We start from the raw sequence: 12824 nt of genomic DNA on the forward strand, positions 1-12824 counted from the left end.
TAATTTTTAATAAGAATCATTTTTTTCTCCATGTAACTCATCATTCATCTTTGAATTATCTGAAAAAGATGTTTTTAAACTAAAAAAAAAAAAAAAAAAAAAAAATTAATGTTTGCTATATGTAAATATAGAATAATAATAATAAATCACTTACTGGCCAAAAAGCATTGTGTCACCCAGTTCTTGGTTACATAGAGTAGGACAGAACGAATAACCATTTTAAAAATAATTTTAAATCTTGGAACTACTAGCATATTTTAGATTTTTATTATTTTTCTTTTCATTTTGCTCCTCCCCCCCCCCGACATTATCAGGCTGATTTGTAATTTCACAAAAAATTGGAATTGCATTTTTATTTTTCTGTTGACAACATGGGGAGGGGGTAAAAATTTAACCTCTTTTAATACAATGTTTCTCAAACAGTATTCCAAAAAAAATCCTACAGTTCTGCAGCTAGTAGAGATTCCATGAGAATATAAACAATAATATTGCGATTGTTAACAATTCTTTTTATATTTGTAATTTTACTATGCACATCCACTATCATGTTTGAAAATCCTTGCTTATTACAGTAAAGCCTTCAACCATTTTGTCTACATTAAAATTATAATGATCGTAAATTTACTTAGTCAAGTCAGTATTGAAGTTTTTGTTTTTTTCTTTACTATTTATCTGTGAGGAAAAATCTTTGCTGTAAGAGATATTAATAATGGAGGAACAGTTGTTTTCATTATTTGTTAGAAATTAGTTTAAAACCACTTTTAATATTTTTATCATTTATCAGAGCTTTAGTGCCTTGCCAGGCATCAATAAACATTAAACACCAACTGCCTAAATTGTAATACTTCATGTAGCTTTAACTGCTATGCTCGAAGCAATGACTGGAAAACAGTTTATCACAATCTCTATTCAATCGCAATTCAATTTTGAACAGGAATCATATATATATATATGTGTAGTTTGCTTAAAGCATTGTGTGAGATAGAGGATTTAGAAGCCTATCACAATACAAGGAATGGAATGTAGTCGGTTTTGAGGAAGAAAGATGAAAACTAGTGACAATTTGCAAATCAAATGTTATGTATAGATATGTCTTACTTGAAGAGGTCTACCATGTGTGACAGTATTCCATGATATGTTTCAGGGAAGCCCCTTTGTCAAATGGTGGATGTTACAGATCTATTCAAAGCATGCTAGATGAGAAAATAGCATGTGTTGAATAGATCTGTAACAAACAATGCTTAACTTGAATATATTTTTAGGTATATTTTAATCTACAGAATTTAACTTTAATTCTTACACACACATACACACGCATATAAACTATTATTTTGATGATTTGATGCGATGCTATTTTCAAAAGTTGATTTCTTGAAGCTGCACTCTCGATTCATTTAGCTTCTTGCATGAATTTTGAATATTATTTGGAAGATAATTCTCAACAGCTTAGAGGCATCGATGAAAATAGGGTCTCTTCCATAGTGGAATTCTATCAAAACAAATCAAATGTCTGTGAAACTGATTTAATTTTTTAAAGTTTGTTATTTGGATTAATTGGTGTAATGTTCTCATCTTGAGTGTTAATTGCACAACATTTTGGTCGATGTAAGCTTCATCCTTCTTCAGGTGTATGTCACCATGTTTAATATTTCTCTATATCAAACATTGTGACTTGTACACCTGAAAAACATCAGAAGTTACATCAACCAAAATCTTGTGCAAATAACACTTAAGATGAGAACATTAGTTCTATTAATCTTAATAATATAATCGTTCCTCATCTAAAAAAATTCAAAACTGATGTTATTTGTTGTTTTTGTTTTTTTTTTGTTCATGATAATGTTTTTATTAACATCTTCAAATTAATATTTTTTTTAATATAGTATGCAGCTTTTTTAATAGCTCTCCTCAAGCTAACAGTGTTTTAAAAAGTTGACAAAAAGTTGAAAGAACCATTTTATAGCCTTCTTCCATCCAACACTTATTAACTTAACGAAACACACATGCTTAAAATGGAACATGAAAATAAATTAAATATCCAGATATAGGAAAAATATAACAAAACGACTATGCAATATACTGCAGCAGTTTTTAAGGCAAGCGTAAACAAGAGATATCACAAATTATTTTTTTATTTTTTAACTAGCTGGGGGTCCATTGCCTTGTCGGGTCATAAAATACACTTAAATACATTTTAATTCATACAGATTTCGTATTATTATAGAGGCAATTCTCTATTGAATGCTATATATTACATAATATATAGTAGTGATTTCAAAAGTTAAAAAAAAAAAATGACTTAGGTGCCATCAGCTAGAATTGAAACCAAAACGTTTCATGCTCCAGCTGCTATGATTACCAATGTGACTATTAATAAATAATCAAAATTTAATTTTAAACGACTTGTAAAAATTAATTGAATTTTGGCATGCGCAGAAAGAAGTAAAAATGTCGGCAAGTTGAAATGACCAGATTGCATTTCAACTTGCCAATATATTTCTATATGTGTTATTCATCCATCCAAACAAAGATTTTACGCAGTATAAACCATCCTTGATGTATGATTACTATTAGCTATTAGTTTCAGTGTTATGTGATCAGTAGTTTAAGAGTTTATCAGTTAAATATTTACACACACACACACACACACAGATATGCATACATCTACTGTTTTATTTATATAGATGAAGTTATTTTGAACTTCCTAACTTAAATAATTTAATTTTCTTAAATAATTTGCTACATCAAACGTGATTTTCATGAATAGCTATTTATAATTTTTATATGAGGTTTCCATGAGACATGAAAACTATTTCATGAGTTCCACAGTGATGAAAAAGGTTGAGAAACACTGTTTTAAATACTCTCCGACCAGTTTTCTCAGTTCTATAACATCTGGAGTGATTAGGCTTATCTTAACAAATTTTTTGTGAGAAATATATTTTTTTTTTTTTTTAAAATTTAAAACAAAAACTAAATCATCTAATTTTTTTTTTTTTTTTTTTTTGAAATAGACTATGTAGTTTTGAAAGAACTCTGCAAGTCAATAATATGAATTGGTATAAACCTCTGAAGAATAAACTGCATGAATTCCAAAATAATAATAAATCTAAATTTGCAAGGAGTTTCTTTAGAGTCTATCCGAAATATCTAAAACGATTTGTGTATGTGTGTGCATATATATATATATATATATATATATATATATATATATATACTGAGTAAATGGTAAAAAAAAACTAATAAAAATGCTCAGTACTACTGTAGAGCAAAATGTTTTTATTACCGTTTTTTGTCTGCTTAGTTACCTGTGTTTCCACTCTCTACTTCCTTATAATATTTCTTCAGTCTGACAAGTCTGAAGAAACTATCGGATCATTAATTTGATTTGATTCTGGTAGTGGAAACATATGTAACTAAGCAGACAAAAAAAAAACGGTAATAAAAACATGAAACCATCAAAAATATTCTTCAGATATGAACATTCCAGTTTGTTTTTCTATTTATGTTCAACTGAGAGCTAAATCTGGACATTTAAAAATATTTTTCTAATTGTGATTCCTCTCTCTTGAGAATCCACTATTGTTTGCGGATTTTCTGTTATTCTTGGAGACCATCTTTTAGGATATTCTTGAAAATATGACTCAATTTTTTATAATAAATCTTTAAATATATATAATTGTTTCGAGTTTAAATGAGATTAAAGTGATGGCAACGAGACATAATGGATTTTCTCTTGTTTTAATTTTGATTTTCTGGAAATGGGGCATTCTATTGGATGCCAATCAGTCACTAACTATTTCAGTCATTTCAACCGAGAGATCTTAAGATTCTAACCATTCCTTTGAGTGCAATTGTTCATATTTCTCTTGCACTTGGTTCACCGGGTATAGTTTTTTGAAATTCTTTTTCATCAGTCCAGTTTCTTCTATAATGGTGATCTTAAGATTTTAATTTCCTTTTGTACATAAGATCTTGGTATTTCGTTATCTTCTCTCTCTCAGCTTACTTCAACTAGGGTTGCTACTTTCTCCCTGTTGTCTCATATTACTGTCAGGCTTAACACCTCCATTTTTCTAGGTATGTAGCTGTAAGGAATTTCATGTGCGCATGTTTGTGTAGATCTTGTTAGAAAAACGAGATAAGCCTGAAAGATTATTTTATCTGACTTTCAAGCCAAGATCAAAGTATAGTATCTGTTCAGCTAGGGGAAATTCTTTTATGAACTGGAGCATTTTGTTTCAAGCCAGATATCCCCCTCATGTTTAATAGTGTCCTAATGGGGAGACCAATAAATAGGGATCATGTTGTTTGCTTAAGTTTTTTTCTTTGTCCCTATCCCCAACCACCCACCTTACATTTTAAGTGTCAATTAATGACTGACCCACAGGATTCGCTTTCTTGTCATTGTTGCGGTTGTCCACCTAGCTGTGTTTATCTGGCTCCAATCAATTTAATAGGCTTTCATATCACTGTATCCTCAACTTTAACTTTCATGGCCACAATTGCGATCATCTCCATTGGTGGAAGTAGTAGATCAGTGCTCTTCAAAATTTTTTCACCTTGACCCAAAGAAATTTTTTTTTTTTCCACGACCCACCAAAATTTTTTATAAAAGAAAAACATAAGTTAATACAGCAAAAAAGTTTATTGTTTTGAAAAATTAACATCAGCTAAGCATGAAATATAAAAATTTTTTTTTTAATTTATTTATAAAAGGTCTCACAGAAAAAAAAAAAAGCATGATTAAAATAAGCAAATGTACAATATATATATATATATGTGTGTGTGTGTGTGTATACATGTTATATATATATGTGTGTGTAGTAACATGTTATATATATATGTGTGTGTGTTATACATTTATATATATATATGTGTGTTGTGTGTGTATACATGTTAATATATATATGTGTGGTGTGTGTGGGTATACATGTTATATATATATATGTGTGTGTGTGTGTGTGTATATATATATATGTGTGTGTGTGTGTGTGTGATACCTGTTATATATGTGTGTGTGTGTGTGTTGTGTGTGTGTGTGTGTGTTGTATATATATATATATATTATGTGTGTGTGTGTGTGTGAATATATGTTATATATATATATGTGTGTGTGTGTGAATATATGTTCAATATGTATAGGTGCATATAAATTTATGTGAAATTGAGAAATGAAACAAGAAAAAGAAACGTTAAACATAAGTTTGAAATATTTTATTTCACTGTCTTAAAGTTAACAATCCCATTCATATTAAAATTTGTCAGTTTATATTGAAAAATGTTTCTTGTTAAATTAGTAAAAAAAAAAAAAAACAATGTTGAATATTATAAAAAAGAATTTTTATTATAATTTTAGTGACCCCCCCCCCCTTTCTGTGGTTACGCGATTGTTTTTTTTTTTTTTTTTTTTTTGTTTTTTTTTTGCTTTTCTGTTATTCAATTCAGTATCCTTAGTTGACAGTCAAGAAATTTTGTCTTTTCATATTTTGTTTTTTGATTTTTCATTTCATTTTCCAGAAATTAAAAAAACTAAATTGAATCAAAATAAGTTTTGTATAATTGATTAGTTCTTCCATAACCCGACATCTTTCTTTGGTGCTCATCTCAACACAATCATATGCAATATCAGGGTTTAAACATTTTTCAAATTATTTAGATTATTTGTTAATGAACAAACCTGTTTTCTTTCTTTCTTTATTGTTTTTTTTTTGTTGTTGTTTTTGTTTAAATACAATAAATCCTTTCCACATTTAAAAAAAAAAAAAAAATAGTGTTAAAGTTTTAAAAAGAACAAGATTAAATATTTTTTAAAATCTTTGGATTGGAGAAAAGGGTGAATTTTCTTCTTCACCTGCTACCCTGTAAGAAGGATGCCGTCAGAATTTGTTCTTGAATGATGCTTCAGAGAAATTCACTTTTATTTTATTTATTCCGTTTTTTTTTTTTTGTGTTTTTTTTTATATTGATATTTTCTACTTACTAAAAAATTGGTGAGAATAAGTATTGGTAAACCTCTAATCCTGCCAAATTTAGATTTTTTTTTCTAGTAGAGAATCTTTAAAAAAAAAAGTTTTCTGCAGACAAAACATGATACAAAATAAATTTTCTCTGTGTATTTAGTGTTGTGGTTAAGTTTTTTGGGATGTATTTATTTTATTTTTTTTTGTGCGCAACAACAGCATGCACATATACTTACATGTGCAGTTCTTTTTGTTCCCCTCTGTCATAGTTCCTTTATTTTTCTCTCCCATACAATTCAGGACATGTTTATTCATCAACAACAAAAAAAGCCAAACATTTAATAATTCTGTATTTTCTTCCCCATCAGTTTTAGTCCACATATTTTTTACGAATGTGAACGCGAAAAAAAAAATCACTTTCTCTGGCAGAATAAATATTTTTTTATTGCTAACATAAAAATTGTTATAATAAAATAATAAAAAAAATAAAAAAATAAACTTTTGATATCCAATAAAAAAGAAAGAAGAAAAAAACTCAACCCTTTTATCGGTTTGTGAGAAAACACCCCACCCACCCCTGACACTGAGATGACACATTTTTTTTTTTTCTTTTTCTTTTTCGTTTATTTAAATTTTCATTTTTGTAGATGTTGGAATTTTTTAGCCCATTAAGTCCCAAGATATCCAATTTTTTTGATTTATCAAGTTAGAATTTTGTATAATGACTAAAAATAGATTAGAATACACAAATTGAAAGGAAAATTTATTTTATTCAGAAAGCAAAATGTTAACTCTCCTATAAATAGAATACTGGGTAGATGTGATATATTTTAGAAATCAAGAGGCTATACATGCAAGATAAAATTTACACATAATGGTAATAAGCAAAGCAATTTACACAAAGAGCTACATTGCATTTTTAGCAATAAGTTAGTGGCTTTCTATTGCAAGACTCATTTAAGTTCATACATCATCGAACATATAGAATTTTAGAAAATTTCACAATGATTTGTATAGGCTTCTAACAACTCTCAGAAATGTTTATGAATATAAATTTAATCCTTTATTTATCCAGTAATTATCCAGTAAGCAGTACTATTATATCTTACAGATTTTAAAAAGAAATTATTGTCTTATTTATAGGACGATGGGACCTAATAGGTTAATGATGACTTTGTGTGATGAAACTGCACGTTCCAAAGAGATAAACAGATGTTGGTGGGGAGCGATGATGTTATGGAAGAAATGAGCACACATTTCGAACAAGGATGATTTTTTAACATGCTTTAGATACAACTTGATAAGTTTGTTATAATTTTCGATCAAATCTTTAAACAGTCCTTAGAAGAAATGTTTAATTGCATGACGAATTGGCCTCCTCCTCCTCCCTCCACATGTTAACCTTCAAGTAAAATTCACTTTTAAAATGTTAAGCCTTAAGTTTTCTTCTGGGGGTCTTTGGTTTGGAAGAAGTCAACCAAATCGCTGCCCCCTCTTTGTCAAATGGTGTCGAGTGCAATGTTTAGACAAACCAAAGAAAGCAAAGTTTATCGATTAACAGATAAAAATCTTTCCGTTCTATACAAGACATCTGTTCCAAATATTGGTTAGTTGCTTTCAATATCGAGTGTGCATATTAAAAAAAATTTTTTATCCATATATATATATATATATATGTGTGTATGTATGTATGTATATAAAACTTCATTAGAATCGGGACTTGTTGGCTCAAAAAAAACATTTCTGAACATTTTAAAATTTGTCTAATTCTTGTAAAAATAAAAAAAAAATTTTTTTTAATTATTAATCCCTCAGCAATCAGAACAAATTGTTAAAACAATGGTGATAATCTGTGTAATCCATTCATGCTAATCTATGATATGACTACAACAAACTGCAACTCTTTACTGTGATCACTAATAATCTTGTGATGTTAACATTTAAAAAAATTTCTTTTTTTTTCTGAGATACAATTGCAGAAATGGACTTTTTCTTAAAATCAAAATAAGATAAATTTATTTTTGTGAAATTTAGTTGTACAAGAAATGTTTTTTGTCTAATTTAAATGTTGGCCAATTAATGTTTAATTTTTTTCTTTTCTATTTTTTTTTTTTTTAAGTCTTGAAATCTGTCTTGTTTAAAGTTGAGTTGTAGATTGTAGAATTGGGGCACATTAATAAATCTCGCCTATTTTGATTGGTTTTGAAACTTATTTTAAATTACATTTCAAGATATTAAAACTAAAATTACAATCGATTTTTATCCAAAATGTTTCCAAAATCGGAGATTTTTTTCAATGATGCCCCATTCTACAATTGAACCGTATTCTTCAGAATGGTGAAATTTGTATTTGCAGTTCTCTGCCAAAAGTATGTTTCTTAGGAATTATTTTTTTGGTCGTTTCAGTTGCTTTTTAATTACAAATTTAGCTTCAAAAGTTACCAAAAATACGAAAATACCAGAGGAAAAAAAAAGACAACTGTGATTTTTTTTCTTTCTTTCTCTAACCAAAAATTAATGTTGCTGTATTTTAAGGACAATAAAGTTTTTTTTATATATTTTAAGATTGCATGTGATTTCTTTGTGCTACTTTTTTATGATCCATTAAGTTTAGTCTATTATGAGTGCCTAAAAATATCTGGTAGTTTGTTTTTATTTTTAAACTTTGTTGGAAAAGTGTCAATTTTTCACAGAGCCATCTCACCGGGCAGAGATATCTCACTCTAAAAACTGATCCTAAACATGCCATTCAAAAAGCCCGGCAAACAGTTGTTTATCAATGACTGGTTTAGATTGTCAAGTCAAAAATTTTTTTTTTTTTTTTTTTTTTTTTTTTTTTTACGGTGACCGAAAAGGAGATAAAAATAAGGTATTAAGAAACTAAAAATAAATGCAAGAAATACACGAGGGCCATTTCAAAAGTAGTAAGGCTTCCTATTTTTTAACTAAAAAAACTAAAACACTCCCCAACGTAACTACCCCCGACAAACCCGACAAGCTACTAAGTCTCATCCCTTTACAGTGGAGATCCCTAGGTGCAAGAAAGCCTTTTACTCCAATAGTTTCTTCCCCAGAACTGCGGGTCTTTGGAACTCCCTTCCGGGATTCTGCTTTCCCAGCTGCAATGATATGCAGAAGTTCAAGTGTAATGTTAACAAACATCTTTCTACTCTTCTCCCTTCATAATGACCCCGCTAATTAATTCCCTAATAGTAGCCCCCTGCTTCAAAGTGGCACTGTGCCTTGTTTGGGGTGAAAATTGAATAAAAAAAAAAAAAAAAAAAAAAAAAGATGGGAATGGTACGATTAAAATGAGTAACGTTCTATGTGACAGAATTTATTTTTCTACATAATTACCTTTCTTAATGCACTTTTGCCTCTTTTGATATAAGTTTGCAACGTGTTTTGTCACATCTGTCGCCTATCTGAAATCAACAAACCCAAATCTTCTAACTGTACTGACATCAACTGCATCGGCTTCGTAAACATTAAAAAAGCAAGAGTAAATGTTGATCAGTTCAATTTTTTCCTGCATGGAAGAATTCAATGATGCATATCTGTTTCTGACATATGTCCATGACAGGTTGGTTTCTTAGAGTCTCATACCATCAATATCTGCAACAGAGAGTAGCTTTCAGGTCATGAAGGCATAAGTTCAGTTATGATAACAATGCAATTTGCGGTCCCCTTTAATTCATTCGAGTAGAATTAAAAAAAAAAAAAATTTTTTAAAATAGGAGGTATTACTTTTGGAATGTTCCTTGTAAATTTAACTGAGACATTTATGCTGAACATCCACAGAATTCCAGCATCAATATATTACATGTGAAAGATTCCGCTGTGGAATTTCCACAGGTCCCGCTAGTTTATAGTGATTATTCAGTCAGAGCATGGCTCTTCTTCCAAACTTTTTCATTCTATTTTTCAATACTTTTATCAGTCAGTGACAAAGCAACATGTTCCTGTCTAAGTCCCAAAGTTATGACTCGCTCTGTATGAATGCTTCAGATTCAACCTATGTTTTGGGAACACATTCATCTACCGACTCAACATATATTCATATTTTTAGTCGCGTGCAAGCGACTCTATAAATCACTCCGTCTGTCTGTCGGTCTGTCTGTCTGTAACACTTTTGTGCTTGGCCTTTTTGGTTTCAAAGGTCTGTTTTGGCCAAGATCAAAGTGTAGTATCTGTTCCGGCAGATACTGCAAGCAACCCCACATATAAGACCTTGGTCAATGTAGGGGCAACCCTTCATACCAATTGTCACTATCCAGCTCCCCTACTCCCTGGGGGGTTGGCCCCCATTTCCCCCTCACTCCTCACATTAAAAATCGGCCATGTGCCTAATTTGCTCGGTGTGGGAGCAAATAAATACCCTTTTCTTGGCCTCTTGGCCAAGATCAAAGTGTAATATCTGTTCTTACTACATGCTGTACTTATGTTTGTAACTTTGTGATATAAAGTGGGAGATCACTTTTCTGTATTAATTTAATGTAAAATGATCACCCACTTTACAACCAGTTATTCTCCAGATCATTCAAGTTGTTTTTGAAGGATTCCAGTCATTTTTTTTAAGCATTCAAGTCATTCTTAAGGTCATTCAATTCACCCTTAAGTTCATTAGTCATTCTAAGTCATTTACTTTTTATTTATTTAAGTCATTTCAGCCCATTTTTTTTTTCGGTCATTTTAGTTTATCTTTAAGAATTTCATGTCAAGCCTACATCTATGCATTCATTCATTACACGAGAGCACACAACTAATGGCTATCGGCCTTGTTATCTTCATAACTGTTTCAAGCAAATACCAGTTTTGTTAATGAAACTGTATGAATAAAATTGTAATTTAATTGTAATAAAGAAGTTTGTCCTTATAATCAAACTATGGAACCGATTTTATTTCTGTTGTTGATGTTGTTAAATGCTGTCTACCACATCAAGAAGGACAAAATCAATGGACGAACAATAATAATGTTCACCAAAATGTAAATCTTACAAACTGTGAATTTATGTGCACCTGGTACAAGACATGTTTATACCTGGTACAAGACATGTTTATAAGGAATTGAAGGAGGAGGGAAATCTCCACACGTCCATACCAGATGACATCCCATGTCATAAGAGAATGAGAGAGAAAGGAAGTCAATATTGCTACCTTTTGGTTTTTACATGCAACTCTGGAAGTAAGGGTCGATAATCGTATATGTCTCAAATTTGAGGGCATTGTGAACTGTGTGCGCTGTATACAAGCCAGACTGGACAGCAGTTTGACAACACGTCTCTATAAATACTCCCCATCCAGTTAGCCGGCGGCTAGGAAATGTTTATGGAAAGAAGAAATATACAAATAAAAAAAAAAAGTTCAGGACGTTTGTGTAAAAGTTGTGATGACCACTATGAGTCGTGTAGATTGCAGGGATGGGGGAAGTCAAGGTCTGGAGCAGACACGATTATGGGTTCTGGGTCGGAAAAACTGATTGCAGTAGATGCTGAATTTGATGGTTTTTAGAGAAAAGTTGGTTTGACAGCATCTTGCTTGCCTTTGCGGTTGATAACAAAATATTTATCAGAGCGTTTTAAGACTAAGTATGGTCTGTCATAAAAAGGTTTGAGAGGTTTGTGAAATGAGTCAATAAAGACAGAAACGAACTTTGCGTTCTGAAGGTTCAGTGGATAATAAGGTTTAGAAACAGCAGAGCAAGGTGGGGTATACATTAAACCCATTACCTGTGACATAGTGAGTCTTGAAAGGGGCTGCATAACCAAAGGTGTCGGTGGGTATGGACCAATTCTCAGTGAAGAATTTGCTGGGCAGGTGAAGAGAAGTTCCAAACACTATTTCGGCTGAGGTAGCGTTAAAATCTTCTTTAATAATGAACTGAAATCCTAAAAGAACAAATGGTAAATGTTCACTCCACCATGTGGTTCTGGTTGCGTGGTTAGAGCAGCTTTAAGTTGGCGATGAAAACATTTCATCAAGCTGTTTGCAAAGGGGTGATAAGCAGTAGTTGCAAAATTCCAAAAGATTGGCAAAGATTTCTGAAGGTATATGAGGAAAATTGTGATCCTCTGTCGGTAGTAAGTAGTAGATAAGATACTCTACAAATTAATGGCCTACAGATTCTGAGGAAATGGCCAACAAGTAAAACGATCTACAAAAGTGAGTATGTAGATTGGGCAGAGGACTAATATATCCCTGTGAATATGCGAGAAATGAGTATAAGGACTGGGAAAATTCCAGGGTTGGTGATAATGCATTTTAATAATCTGACAGGAAATACATGTTTGGGTCTATTGGCATATGTCTGTATTCATATTAGGTCAAAAAACGAGTCATTATCAATTTGACTGTTGCATGTTTTCCAGGATGTGTCAAATTGTGAAAGTGCAGGAAAAATCTCTTCCGGCAAGAAAAAGGCAAATTTATTGACTTATTTTTTTTTTATTCAATTTTCACATCAAACAAGGCAAAGTGCCACTTTGAGGTAGGGTGCTACTGTCGGAGACATAACTTGCAGGGATATTATGTGGGCAGTTGAGCAGCACTGTGTCTGTTTACATTACACTTGAACTTCTGCATGTCAGTACAGTTGGAGAAGTAAGAAACCGGAAGGGAGTTCCAGAGTCTAGCAGTTCTAAGGAAGAAACTACTAGAGTAGAAGGCTTTCTTACATCTAGGGATCTCTACTGTGTAGGGGGGGGATTTTGCTGCTTGTTGGGTTTGTCGAGGGGGGTACAAGGGCTTGTAGTTCGTCAGAGCATCCACCATTAAAATACTTGTAGAACAGGCAGAGGGATGCAACATTTCATCGATGTGACAGAGGTGGAAGCTTAGATTACAGTTCAGAACCTATCAGGT

The 12824-nt window shown here is 31.3% G+C and overlaps 1 pseudogene; it reads left to right on the forward strand.

Moving 5' to 3' along the window:
* Positions 1 to 10339: 10339 nt before the first annotated feature.
* Positions 10340 to 10477, forward strand: LOC145284472 (U2 spliceosomal RNA; annotated as a pseudogene).
* The last annotated feature ends 2347 nt before the right edge of the window (positions 10478 to 12824 follow it).

The sequence above is a fragment of the Euprymna scolopes genome, chromosome 1 (assembly GCF_053919585.1).
Source record: "Euprymna scolopes isolate OS-2025 chromosome 1, ASM5391958v1, whole genome shotgun sequence".
NCBI lineage: Eukaryota > Metazoa > Mollusca > Cephalopoda > Sepiida > Sepiolidae > Euprymna > Euprymna scolopes.